At 53.3% G+C, this 12,279-nt stretch overlaps 4 non-coding genes across 4 annotated transcripts; all 4 read left to right on the top strand.

Moving 5' to 3' along the window:
- Positions 1-1,664: 1,664 nt before the first annotated feature.
- On the top strand, positions 1,665-1,737 carry TRNAA-AGC (transfer RNA alanine (anticodon AGC)). The gene has a single exon. It is a non-coding gene; the product is annotated as a tRNA-Ala (tRNA).
- Positions 1,738-3,876: 2,139 nt separating this feature from the next.
- Positions 3,877-3,949, top strand: TRNAA-AGC (transfer RNA alanine (anticodon AGC)). The gene has a single exon. It is a non-coding gene; the product is annotated as a tRNA-Ala (tRNA).
- A 4,351-nt stretch (positions 3,950-8,300) lies between these two features.
- TRNAA-AGC (transfer RNA alanine (anticodon AGC)) lies at positions 8,301-8,373 on the top strand. The gene has a single exon. It is a non-coding gene; the product is annotated as a tRNA-Ala (tRNA).
- Positions 8,374-10,512: 2,139 nt separating this feature from the next.
- On the top strand, positions 10,513-10,585 carry TRNAA-AGC (transfer RNA alanine (anticodon AGC)). Its single transcript has one exon. It is a non-coding gene; the product is annotated as a tRNA-Ala (tRNA).
- The last annotated feature ends 1,694 nt before the right edge of the window (positions 10,586-12,279 follow it).

A 12,279-nucleotide genomic window follows, 5' to 3' on the forward strand; every position in this document is an offset into this window, starting at 1 on the left:
CAACCTCAACAACCACATGTGGATGTAGTTTGCCAGCGATTCCCACGGGGAGTGGGTCCATGTGGCAAAGTCACAATGTAGACGACTAGGCGTTTCCATTGATTTTCGACCAGCGAATCCCAAGTCAAGCGTGGGCGAGAGCTGGACTCTCCTAGACCAGCTGAGCGAGGGTGGTGGCAAGTGGCCCGGCGTGGAGCATTGGTGGTTCAGTGGTAGAATTCTCGCCTGCCACGCGGGAGGCCCGGGTTCGATTCCCAGCCAATGCAATTATGGGCTCTTTGTGTTTGCAGCGCTCTCCCCCAATTTCCAGCCCCGTGGAGTGCATCAAGGCACAAGGTGTTTCTTGTCGAGAATGTACTAGGCGGTGTGAGTGCTTTTTGAAACCAGCCTTCTCCCAATTACATCATTGAAACCCATGGGGCCATACCTCTGAAGGGGCTCAGTTGTCAAAGGTCGTAGGAGGGAAAAAAAAGGGGGGTGCAAACCTTCTACGCTAGGAAAGCGGGTGGCTCTCCTGGTGTCTAGCGGCCAGAGCAGGTTGTGGATTTCGCAAAACTGACTATATTTTACACATAGCCCAGGAGAGGACAGGGATCAGCCATAGCGCAAGCAACACACTCGAGCAAAGGGGGATTAGCTCAAGTGGCAGAGCGCTCGCTTTGCATGCGAGAGGTAGCGGGATCGATGCCCGCATTCTCCAAACGCAGCTTTCCTGGTTTCACGGGAGGCACCTTGCTTTTGTGTTTGATGTTGAAGCTTGGAACCGAGCGCCGTGAGCAACATGGGAAGCCGGAGTGCTCCTCATAACATGTGCCAAGGCATTGCCACGTTTTTGTGGTGGCATCTGTGGCTTCAGCCAAAGTCACGTAGGCAGTATTGGACAAAAGCAATCAATTAAAGAAAGCACGACCAGGCTTCCATGGCCAAGAGACAATATTCCATTAGGGGGAAAGGTGCCAGTGCCATGCTTACGCTGAGAGCTTTGGACTCGTTGAATCACCTGAATCAGGTTCAACTTCTCTTTGTGTGCGAAAGAAAGGCCTTTGGGCCCGCAAGCAAATATCGATTGGCATAGGAAAAGGCAACGTAGCAGAGGATGGTTTCGATCCATCGACCTCTGGGTTATGGGCCCAGCACGCTTCCGCTGCGCCACTCTGCTCTTGTCGCTGACCATCCTCATGGATTTCGACAAGCGAATCCCAAGTCAAGCGTGGGCGAGAGCTGGACTCTCCTAGGCCAGCTGAGCGAGGGTGGTGGCGCCTGGCCTGGCGTGGAGCATTGGTGGTTCAGTGGTAGAATTCTTGCCTGCCACGCGGGAGGCCCGGGTTCGATTCCCGGCCAATGCAATTATGGGCTCTTGGTGTTTGTAGCTCTCTCCCCCAATTTCCAGCCCCATGGAATGCCTCAAGGCACAAGGTGTTTCTTGTCGAGAATGTATTAGGCGGTGTGAGTGCTTTTTGAAACCACCTTCTCCCAATGACATCATTGAAACCCATGGGGCCATACTTCAGAAGGGGCTCAGTTGTCCAAGGTCTTGGGGGAGTGGCTCTCCTGGTGTCTAGCGGCCAGAGCAAGTTGTGGATTTAGCAAAACTGCCTATAGTTTACACATAGCCCAGGAGAGGACAGGGATCAGCCATAGCACAAGCAAGAACCTCAAGCAAAGGGGGATTAGCTCAAATGGTAGAGCGCTCGCTTAGCATGCGAGAGGTAGCGGGATCGATGCCCGCATTCTCCAAATGCAGCTTTCCTGATTTGCCAGGAGACACCTTGCTTTTGTGTTTGATGTTGAAGCTTGGAACCGAGCGCCGTGAGCAACATGGGAAGCCGGAGTCCTCCTCATAACGCGTGCCAAGGCGTTGCCACGTTTTTGTGGTGGCAACTGTGGCTTCAGCCAAAGTCACGTAGGCAGTGTTGGACAAAAGCAATCTAGTAAACAAAGCACGAGCAGGCCTCCATGGCCAAGAGACAATATTTCATTAGCGCAAAAGGTGCCAGTGCCATGCTTACGCTGAGAGCTTTGGACTCGTTGAATCACCTGAATCAGGTTCAACTTCTCTTTGTGTGCGAAAGAAAGGCCTTTGGGCCCGCACGCAAGCAAATATCGATTGGCATAGGAAAGGGCAACGTAGCAGAGGATGGTTTCGATCCATCGACCTCTGGGTTATGGGCCCAGCACGCTTCCGCTGCGCCACTCTGCTCTTGTCGCTGACCAACCTCAACAACCACATGTGGATGTAGTTTGCCAGCGATTCCCACGGGGAGTGGGTCCATGTGGCAAAGTCACAATGTAGACGACTAGGCGTTTCCATTGATTTTCGACCAGCGAATCCCAAGTCAAGCGTGGGCGAGAGCTGGACTCTCCTAGACCAGCTGAGCGAGGGTGGTGGCAAGTGGCCCGGCGTGGAGCATTGGTGGTTCAGTGGTAGAATTCTCGCCTGCCACGCGGGAGGCCCGGGTTCGATTCCCGGCCAATGCAATTATGGGCTCTTTGTGTTTGCAGCGCTCTCCCCCAATTTCCAGCCCCGTGGAGTGCATCAAGGCACAAGGTGTTTCTTGTCGAGAATGTACTAGGCGGTGTGAGTGCTTTTTGAAACCAGCCTTCTCCCAATTACATCATTGAAACCCATGGGGCCATACCTCTGAAGGGGCTCAGTTGTCAAAGGTCGTAGGAGGGAAAAAAAAGGGGGGTGCAAACCTTCTACGCTAGGAAAGCGGGTGGCTCTCCTGGTGTCTAGCGGCCAGAGCAGGTTGTGGATTTCGCAAAACTGACTATATTTTACACATAGCCCAGGAGAGGACAGGGATCAGCCATAGCGCAAGCAACACACTCGAGCAAAGGGGGATTAGCTCAAGTGGCAGAGCGCTCGCTTTGCATGCGAGAGGTAGCGGGATCGATGCCCGCATTCTCCAAACGCAGCTTTCCTGGTTTCACGGGAGGCACCTTGCTTTTGTGTTTGATGTTGAAGCTTGGAACCGAGCGCCGTGAGCAACATGGGAAGCCGGAGTGCTCCTCATAACATGTGCCAAGGCATTGCCACGTTTTTGTGGTGGCATCTGTGGCTTCAGCCAAAGTCACGTAGGCAGTATTGGACAAAAGCAATCAATTAAAGAAAGCACGACCAGGCTTCCATGGCCAAGAGACAATATTCCATTAGGGGGAAAGGTGCCAGTGCCATGCTTACGCTGAGAGCTTTGGACTCGTTGAATCACCTGAATCAGGTTCAACTTCTCTTTGTGTGCGAAAGAAAGGCCTTTGGGCCCGCAAGCAAATATCGATTGGCATAGGAAAAGGCAACGTAGCAGAGGATGGTTTCGATCCATCGACCTCTGGGTTATGGGCCCAGCACGCTTCCGCTGCGCCACTCTGCTCTTGTCGCTGGCCATCCTCATGGATTTCGACAAGCGAATCCCAAGTCAAGCGTGGGCGAGAGCTGGACTCTCCTAGGCCAGCTGAGCGAGGGTGGTGGCGCCTGGCCCGGCGTGGAGCATTGGTGGTTCAGTGGTAGAATTCTCGCCTGCCACGCGGGAGGCCCGGGTTCGATTCCCGGCCAATGCAATTATGGGCTCTTGGTGTTTGTAGCTCTCTCCCCCAATTTCCAGCCCCATGGAATGCCTCAAGGCACAAGGTGTTTCTTGTCGAGAATGTATTAGGCGGTGTGAGTGCTTTTTGAAACCACCTTCTCCCAATGACATCATTGAAACCCATGGGGCCATACTTCAGAAGGGGCTCAGTTGTCCAAGGTCTTGGGGGAGTGGCTCTCCTGGTGTCTAGCGGCCAGAGCAAGTTGTGGATTTAGCAAAACTGCCTATAGTTTACACATAGCCCAGGAGAGGACAGGGATCAGCCATAGCACAAGCAACAACTTCAAGCAAAGGGGGATTAGCTCAAATGGTAGAGCGCTCGCTTAGCATGCGAGAGGTAGCGGGATCGATGCCCGCATTCTCCAAATGCAGCTTTCCTGATTTGCCAGGAGACACCTTGCTTTTGTGTTTGATGTTGAAGCTTGGAACCGAGCGCCGTGAGCAACATGGGAAGCCGGAGTCCTCCTCATAACGCGTGCCAAGGCGTTGCCACGTTTTTGTGGTGGCAACTGTGGCTTCAGCCAAAGTCACGTAGGCAGTGTTGGACAAAAGCAATCTAGTAAACAAAGCACGAGCAGGCCTCCATGGCCAAGAGACAATATTTCATTAGCGCAAAAGGTGCCAGTGCCATGCTTACGCTGAGAGCTTTGGACTCGTTGAATCACCTGAATCAGGTTCAACTTCTCTTTGTGTGCGAAAGAAAGGCCTTTGGGCCCGCACGCAAGCAAATATCGATTGGCATAGGAAAAGGCAACGTAGCAGAGGATGGTTTCGATCCATCGACCTCTGGGTTATGGGCCCAGCACGCTTCCGCTGCGCCACTCTGCTCTTGTCGCTGACCAACCTCAACAACCACATGTGGATGTAGTTTGCCAGCGATTCCCACGGGGAGTGGGTCCATGTGGCAAAGTCACAATGTAGACGACTAGGCGTTTCCATTGATTTTCGACCAGCGAATCCCAAGTCAAGCGTGGGCGAGAGCTGGACTCTCCTAGACCAGCTGAGCGAGGGTGGTGGCAAGTGGCCCGGCGTGGAGCATTGGTGGTTCAGTGGTAGAATTCTCGCCTGCCACGCGGGAGGCCCGGGTTCGATTCCCAGCCAATGCAATTATGGGCTCTTTGTGTTTGCAGCGCTCTCCCCCAATTTCCAGCCCCGTGGAGTGCATCAAGGCACAAGGTGTTTCTTGTCGAGAATGTACTAGGCGGTGTGAGTGCTTTTTGAAACCAGCCTTCTCCCAATTACATCATTGAAACCCATGGGGCCATACCTCTGAAGGGGCTCAGTTGTCAAAGGTCGTAGGAGGGAAAAAAAAGGGGGGTGCAAACCTTCTACGCTAGGAAAGCGGGTGGCTCTCCTGGTGTCTAGCGGCCAGAGCAGGTTGTGGATTTCGCAAAACTGACTATATTTTACACATAGCCCAGGAGAGGACAGGGATCAGCCATAGCGCAAGCAACACACTCGAGCAAAGGGGGATTAGCTCAAGTGGCAGAGCGCTCGCTTTGCATGCGAGAGGTAGCGGGATCGATGCCCGCATTCTCCAAACGCAGCTTTCCTGGTTTCACGGGAGGCACCTTGCTTTTGTGTTTGATGTTGAAGCTTGGAACCGAGCGCCGTGAGCAACATGGGAAGCCGGAGTGCTCCTCATAACATGTGCCAAGGCATTGCCACGTTTTTGTGGTGGCATCTGTGGCTTCAGCCAAAGTCACGTAGGCAGTATTGGACAAAAGCAATCAATTAAAGAAAGCACGACCAGGCTTCCATGGCCAAGAGACAATATTCCATTAGGGGGAAAGGTGCCAGTGCCATGCTTACGCTGAGAGCTTTGGACTCGTTGAATCACCTGAATCAGGTTCAACTTCTCTTTGTGTGCGAAAGAAAGGCCTTTGGGCCCGCAAGCAAATATCGATTGGCATAGGAAAAGGCAACGTAGCAGAGGATGGTTTCGATCCATCGACCTCTGGGTTATGGGCCCAGCACGCTTCCGCTGCGCCACTCTGCTCTTGTCGCTGACCATCCTCATGGATTTCGACAAGCGAATCCCAAGTCAAGCGTGGGCGAGAGCTGGACTCTCCTAGGCCAGCTGAGCGAGGGTGGTGGCGCCTGGCCTGGCGTGGAGCATTGGTGGTTCAGTGGTAGAATTCTTGCCTGCCACGCGGGAGGCCCGGGTTCGATTCCCGGCCAATGCAATTATGGGCTCTTGGTGTTTGTAGCTCTCTCCCCCAATTTCCAGCCCCATGGAATGCCTCAAGGCACAAGGTGTTTCTTGTCGAGAATGTATTAGGCGGTGTGAGTGCTTTTTGAAACCACCTTCTCCCAATGACATCATTGAAACCCATGGGGCCATACTTCAGAAGGGGCTCAGTTGTCCAAGGTCTTGGGGGAGTGGCTCTCCTGGTGTCTAGCGGCCAGAGCAAGTTGTGGATTTAGCAAAACTGCCTATAGTTTACACATAGCCCAGGAGAGGACAGGGATCAGCCATAGCACAAGCAAGAACCTCAAGCAAAGGGGGATTAGCTCAAATGGTAGAGCGCTCGCTGAGCATGCGAGAGGTAGCGGGATCGATGCCCGCATTCTCCAAATGCAGCTTTCCTGATTTGCCAGGAGACACCTTGCTTTTGTGTTTGATGTTGAAGCTTGGAACCGAGCGCCGTGAGCAACATGGGAAGCCGGAGTCCTCCTCATAACGCGTGCCAAGGCGTTGCCACGTTTTTGTGGTGGCAACTGTGGCTTCAGCCAAAGTCACGTAGGCAGTGTTGGACAAAAGCAATCTAGTAAACAAAGCACGAGCAGGCCTCCATGGCCAAGAGACAATATTTCATTAGCGCAAAAGGTGCCAGTGCCATGCTTACGCTGAGAGCTTTGGACTCGTTGAATCACCTGAATCAGGTTCAACTTCTCTTTGTGTGCGAAAGAAAGGCCTTTGGGCCCGCACGCAAGCAAATATCGATTGGCATAGGAAAGGGCAACGTAGCAGAGGATGGTTTCGATCCATCGACCTCTGGGTTATGGGCCCAGCACGCTTCCGCTGCGCCACTCTGCTCTTGTCGCTGACCAACCTCAACAACCACATGTGGATGTAGTTTGCCAGCGATTCCCACGGGGAGTGGGTCCATGTGGCAAAGTCACAATGTAGACGACTAGGCGTTTCCATTGATTTTCGACCAGCGAATCCCAAGTCAAGCGTGGGCGAGAGCTGGACTCTCCTAGACCAGCTGAGCGAGGGTGGTGGCAAGTGGCCCGGCGTGGAGCATTGGTGGTTCAGTGGTAGAATTCTCGCCTGCCACGCGGGAGGCCCGGGTTCGATTCCCGGCCAATGCAATTATGGGCTCTTTGTGTTTGCAGCGCTCTCCCCCAATTTCCAGCCCCGTGGAGTGCATCAAGGCACAAGGTGTTTCTTGTCGAGAATGTACTAGGCGGTGTGAGTGCTTTTTGAAACCAGCCTTCTCCCAATTACATCATTGAAACCCATGGGGCCATACCTCTGAAGGGGCTCAGTTGTCAAAGGTCGTAGGAGGGAAAAAAAAGGGGGGTGCAAACCTTCTACGCTAGGAAAGCGGGTGGCTCTCCTGGTGTCTAGCGGCCAGAGCAGGTTGTGGATTTCGCAAAACTGACTATATTTTACACATAGCCCAGGAGAGGACAGGGATCAGCCATAGCGCAAGCAACACACTCGAGCAAAGGGGGATTAGCTCAAGTGGCAGAGCGCTCGCTTTGCATGCGAGAGGTAGCGGGATCGATGCCCGCATTCTCCAAACGCAGCTTTCCTGGTTTCACGGGAGGCACCTTGCTTTTGTGTTTGATGTTGAAGCTTGGAACCGAGCGCCGTGAGCAACATGGGAAGCCGGAGTGCTCCTCATAACATGTGCCAAGGCATTGCCACGTTTTTGTGGTGGCATCTGTGGCTTCAGCCAAAGTCACGTAGGCAGTATTGGACAAAAGCAATCAATTAAAGAAAGCACGACCAGGCTTCCATGGCCAAGAGACAATATTCCATTAGGGGGAAAGGTGCCAGTGCCATGCTTACGCTGAGAGCTTTGGACTCGTTGAATCACCTGAATCAGGTTCAACTTCTCTTTGTGTGCGAAAGAAAGGCCTTTGGGCCCGCAAGCAAATATCGATTGGCATAGGAAAAGGCAACGTAGCAGAGGATGGTTTCGATCCATCGACCTCTGGGTTATGGGCCCAGCACGCTTCCGCTGCGCCACTCTGCTCTTGTCGCTGACCATCCTCATGGATTTCGACAAGCGAATCCCAAGTCAAGCGTGGGCGAGAGCTGGACTCTCCTAGGCCAGCTGAGCGAGGGTGGTGGCGCCTGGCCTGGCGTGGAGCATTGGTGGTTCAGTGGTAGAATTCTTGCCTGCCACGCGGGAGGCCCGGGTTCGATTCCCGGCCAATGCAATTATGGGCTCTTGGTGTTTGTAGCTCTCTCCCCCAATTTCCAGCCCCATGGAATGCCTCAAGGCACAAGGTGTTTCTTGTCGAGAATGTATTAGGCGGTGTGAGTGCTTTTTGAAACCACCTTCTCCCAATGACATCATTGAAACCCATGGGGCCATACTTCAGAAGGGGCTCAGTTGTCCAAGGTCTTGGGGGAGTGGCTCTCCTGGTGTCTAGCGGCCAGAGCAAGTTGTGGATTTAGCAAAACTGCCTATAGTTTACACATAGCCCAGGAGAGGACAGGGATCAGCCATAGCACAAGCAACAACCTCAAGCAAAGGGGGATTAGCTCAAATGGTAGAGCGCTCGCTTAGCATGCGAGAGGTAGCGGGATCGATGCCCGCATTCTCCAAATGCAGCTTTCCTGATTTGCCAGGAGACACCTTGCTTTTGTGTTTGATGTTGAAGCTTGGAACCGAGCGCCGTGAGCAACATGGGAAGCCGGAGTCCTCCTCATAACGCGTGCCAAGGCGTTGCCACGTTTTTGTGGTGGCAACTGTGGCTTCAGCCAAAGTCACGTAGGCAGTGTTGGACAAAAGCAATCTAGTAAACAAAGCACGAGCAGGCCTCCATGGCCAAGAGACAATATTTCATTAGCGCAAAAGGTGCCAGTGCCATGCTTACGCTGAGAGCTTTGGACTCGTTGAATCACCTGAATCAGGTTCAACTTCTCTTTGTGTGCGAAAGAAAGGCCTTTGGGCCCGCACGCAAGCAAATATCGATTGGCATAGGAAAGGGCAACGTAGCAGAGGATGGTTTCGATCCATCGACCTCTGGGTTATGGGCCCAGCACGCTTCCGCTGCGCCACTCTGCTCTTGTCGCTGACCAACCTCAACAACCACATGTGGATGTAGTTTGCCAGCGATTCCCACGGGGAGTGGGTCCATGTGGCAAAGTCACAATGTAGACGACTAGGCGTTTCCATTGATTTTCGACCAGCGAATCCCAAGTCAAGCGTGGGCGAGAGCTGGACTCTCCTAGACCAGCTGAGCGAGGGTGGTGGCAAGTGGCCCGGCGTGGAGCATTGGTGGTTCAGTGGTAGAATTCTCGCCTGCCACGCGGGAGGCCCGGGTTCGATTCCCGGCCAATGCAATTATGGGCTCTTTGTGTTTGCAGCGCTCTCCCCCAATTTCCAGCCCCGTGGAGTGCATCAAGGCACAAGGTGTTTCTTGTCGAGAATGTACTAGGCGGTGTGAGTGCTTTTTGAAACCAGCCTTCTCCCAATTACATCATTGAAACCCATGGGGCCATACCTCTGAAGGGGCTCAGTTGTCAAAGGTCGTAGGAGGGAAAAAAAAGGGGGGTGCAAACCTTCTACGCTAGGAAAGCGGGTGGCTCTCCTGGTGTCTAGCGGCCAGAGCAGGTTGTGGATTTCGCAAAACTGACTATATTTTACACATAGCCCAGGAGAGGACAGGGATCAGCCATAGCGCAAGCAACACACTCGAGCAAAGGGGGATTAGCTCAAGTGGCAGAGCGCTCGCTTTGCATGCGAGAGGTAGCGGGATCGATGCCCGCATTCTCCAAACGCAGCTTTCCTGGTTTCACGGGAGGCACCTTGCTTTTGTGTTTGATGTTGAAGCTTGGAACCGAGCGCCGTGAGCAACATGGGAAGCCGGAGTGCTCCTCATAACATGTGCCAAGGCATTGCCACGTTTTTGTGGTGGCATCTGTGGCTTCAGCCAAAGTCACGTAGGCAGTATTGGACAAAAGCAATCAATTAAAGAAAGCACGACCAGGCTTCCATGGCCAAGAGACAATATTCCATTAGGGGGAAAGGTGCCAGTGCCATGCTTACGCTGAGAGCTTTGGACTCGTTGAATCACCTGAATCAGGTTCAACTTCTCTTTGTGTGCGAAAGAAAGGCCTTTGGGCCCGCAAGCAAATATCGATTGGCATAGGAAAAGGCAACGTAGCAGAGGATGGTTTCGATCCATCGACCTCTGGGTTATGGGCCCAGCACGCTTCCGCTGCGCCACTCTGCTCTTGTCGCTGGCCATCCTCATGGATTTCGACAAGCGAATCCCAAGTCAAGCGTGGGCGAGAGCTGGACTCTCCTAGGCCAGCTGAGCGAGGGTGGTGGCGCCTGGCCCGGCGTGGAGCATTGGTGGTTCAGTGGTAGAATTCTCGCCTGCCACGCGGGAGGCCCGGGTTCGATTCCCGGCCAATGCAATTATGGGCTCTTGGTGTTTGTAGCTCTCTCCCCCAATTTCCAGCCCCATGGAATGCCTCAAGGCACAAGGTGTTTCTTGTCGAGAATGTATTAGGCGGTGTGAGTGCTTTTTGAAACCACCTTCTCCCAATGACATCATTGAAACCCATGGGGCCATACTTCAGAAGGGGCTCAGTTGTCCAAGGTCTTGGGGGAGTGGCTCTCCTGGTGTCTAGCGGCCAGAGCAAGTTGTGGATTTAGCAAAACTGCCTATAGTTTACACATAGCCCAGGAGAGGACAGGGATCAGCCATAGCACAAGCAACAACCTCAAGCAAAGGGGGATTAGCTCAAATGGTAGAGCGCTCGCTTAGCATGCGAGAGGTAGCGGGATCGATGCCCGCATTCTCCAAATGCAGCTTTCCTGATTTGCCAGGAGACACCTTGCTTTTGTGTTTGATGTTGAAGCTTGGAACCGAGCGCCGTGAGCAACATGGGAAGCCGGAGTCCTCCTCATAACGCGTGCCAAGGCGTTGCCACGTTTTTGTGGTGGCAACTGTGGCTTCAGCCAAAGTCACGTAGGCAGTGTTGGACAAAAGCAATCTAGTAAACAAAGCACGAGCAGGCCTCCATGGCCAAGAGACAATATTTCATTAGCGCAAAAGGTGCCAGTGCCATGCTTACGCTGAGAGCTTTGGACTCGTTGAATCACCTGAATCAGGTTCAACTTCTCTTTGTGTGCGAAAGAAAGGCCTTTGGGCCCGCACGCAAGCAAATATCGATTGGCATAGAAAAAGGCAACGTAGCAGAGGATGGTTTCGATCCATCGACCTCTGGGTTATGGGCCCAGCACGCTTCCGCTGCGCCACTCTGCTCTTGTCGCTGACCAACCTCAACAACCACATGTGGATGTAGTTTGCCAGCGATTCCCACGGGGAGTGGGTCCATGTGGCAAAGTCACAATGTAGACGACTAGGCGTTTCCATTGATTTTCGACCAGCGAATCCCAAGTCAAGCGTGGGCGAGAGCTGGACTCTCCTAGACCAGCTGAGCGAGGGTGGTGGCAAGTGGCCCGGCGTGGAGCATTGGTGGTTCAGTGGTAGAATTCTCGCCTGCCACGCGGGAGGCCCGGGTTCGATTCCCGGCCAATGCAATTATGGGCTCTTTGTGTTTGCAGCGCTCTCCCCCAATTTCCAGCCCCGTGGAGTGCATCAAGGCACAAGGTGTTTCTTGTCGAGAATGTACTAGGCGGTGTGAGTGCTTTTTGAAACCAGCCTTCTCCCAATTACATCATTGAAACCCATGGGGCCATACCTCTGAAGGGGCTCAGTTGTCAAAGGTCGTAGGAGGGAAAAAAAAGGGGGGTGCAAACCTTCTACGCTAGGAAAGCGGGTGGCTCTCCTGGTGTCTAGCGGCCAGAGCAGGTTGTGGATTTCGCAAAACTGACTATATTTTACACATAGCCCAGGAGAGGACAGGGATCAGCCATAGCGCAAGCAACACACTCGAGCAAAGGGGGATTAGCTCAAGTGGCAGAGCGCTCGCTTTGCATGCGAGAGGTAGCGGGATCGATGCCCGCATTCTCCAAACGCAGCTTTCCTGGTTTCACGGGAGGCACCTTGCTTTTGTGTTTGATGTTGAAGCTTGGAACCGAGCGCCGTGAGCAACATGGGAAGCCGGAGTGCTCCTCATAACATGTGCCAAGGCATTGCCACGTTTTTGTGGTGGCATCTGTGGCTTCAGCCAAAGTCACGTAGGCAGTATTGGACAAAAGCAATCAATTAAAGAAAGCACGACCAGGCTTCCATGGCCAAGAGACAATATTCCATTAGGGGGAAAGGTGCCAGTGCCATGCTTACGCTGAGAGCTTTGGACTCGTTGAATCACCTGAATCAGGTTCAACTTCTCTTTGTGTGCGAAAGAAAGGCCTTTGGGCCCGCAAGCAAATATCGATTGGCATAGGAAAAGGCAACGTAGCAGAGGATGGTTTCGATCCATCGACCTCTGGGTTATGGGCCCAGCACGCTTCCGCTGCGCCACTCTGCTCTTGTCGCTGACCATCCTCATGGATTTCGACAAGCGAATCCCAAGTCAAGCGTGGGCGAG

Source organism: Lithobates pipiens, unplaced genomic scaffold, assembly GCF_037356315.1.
Source record: "Lithobates pipiens isolate NorthernLeopardFrog02 unplaced genomic scaffold, aLitPip1_a1.2 Scaffold_18, whole genome shotgun sequence".
Lineage (NCBI taxonomy): Eukaryota > Metazoa > Chordata > Amphibia > Anura > Ranidae > Lithobates > Lithobates pipiens.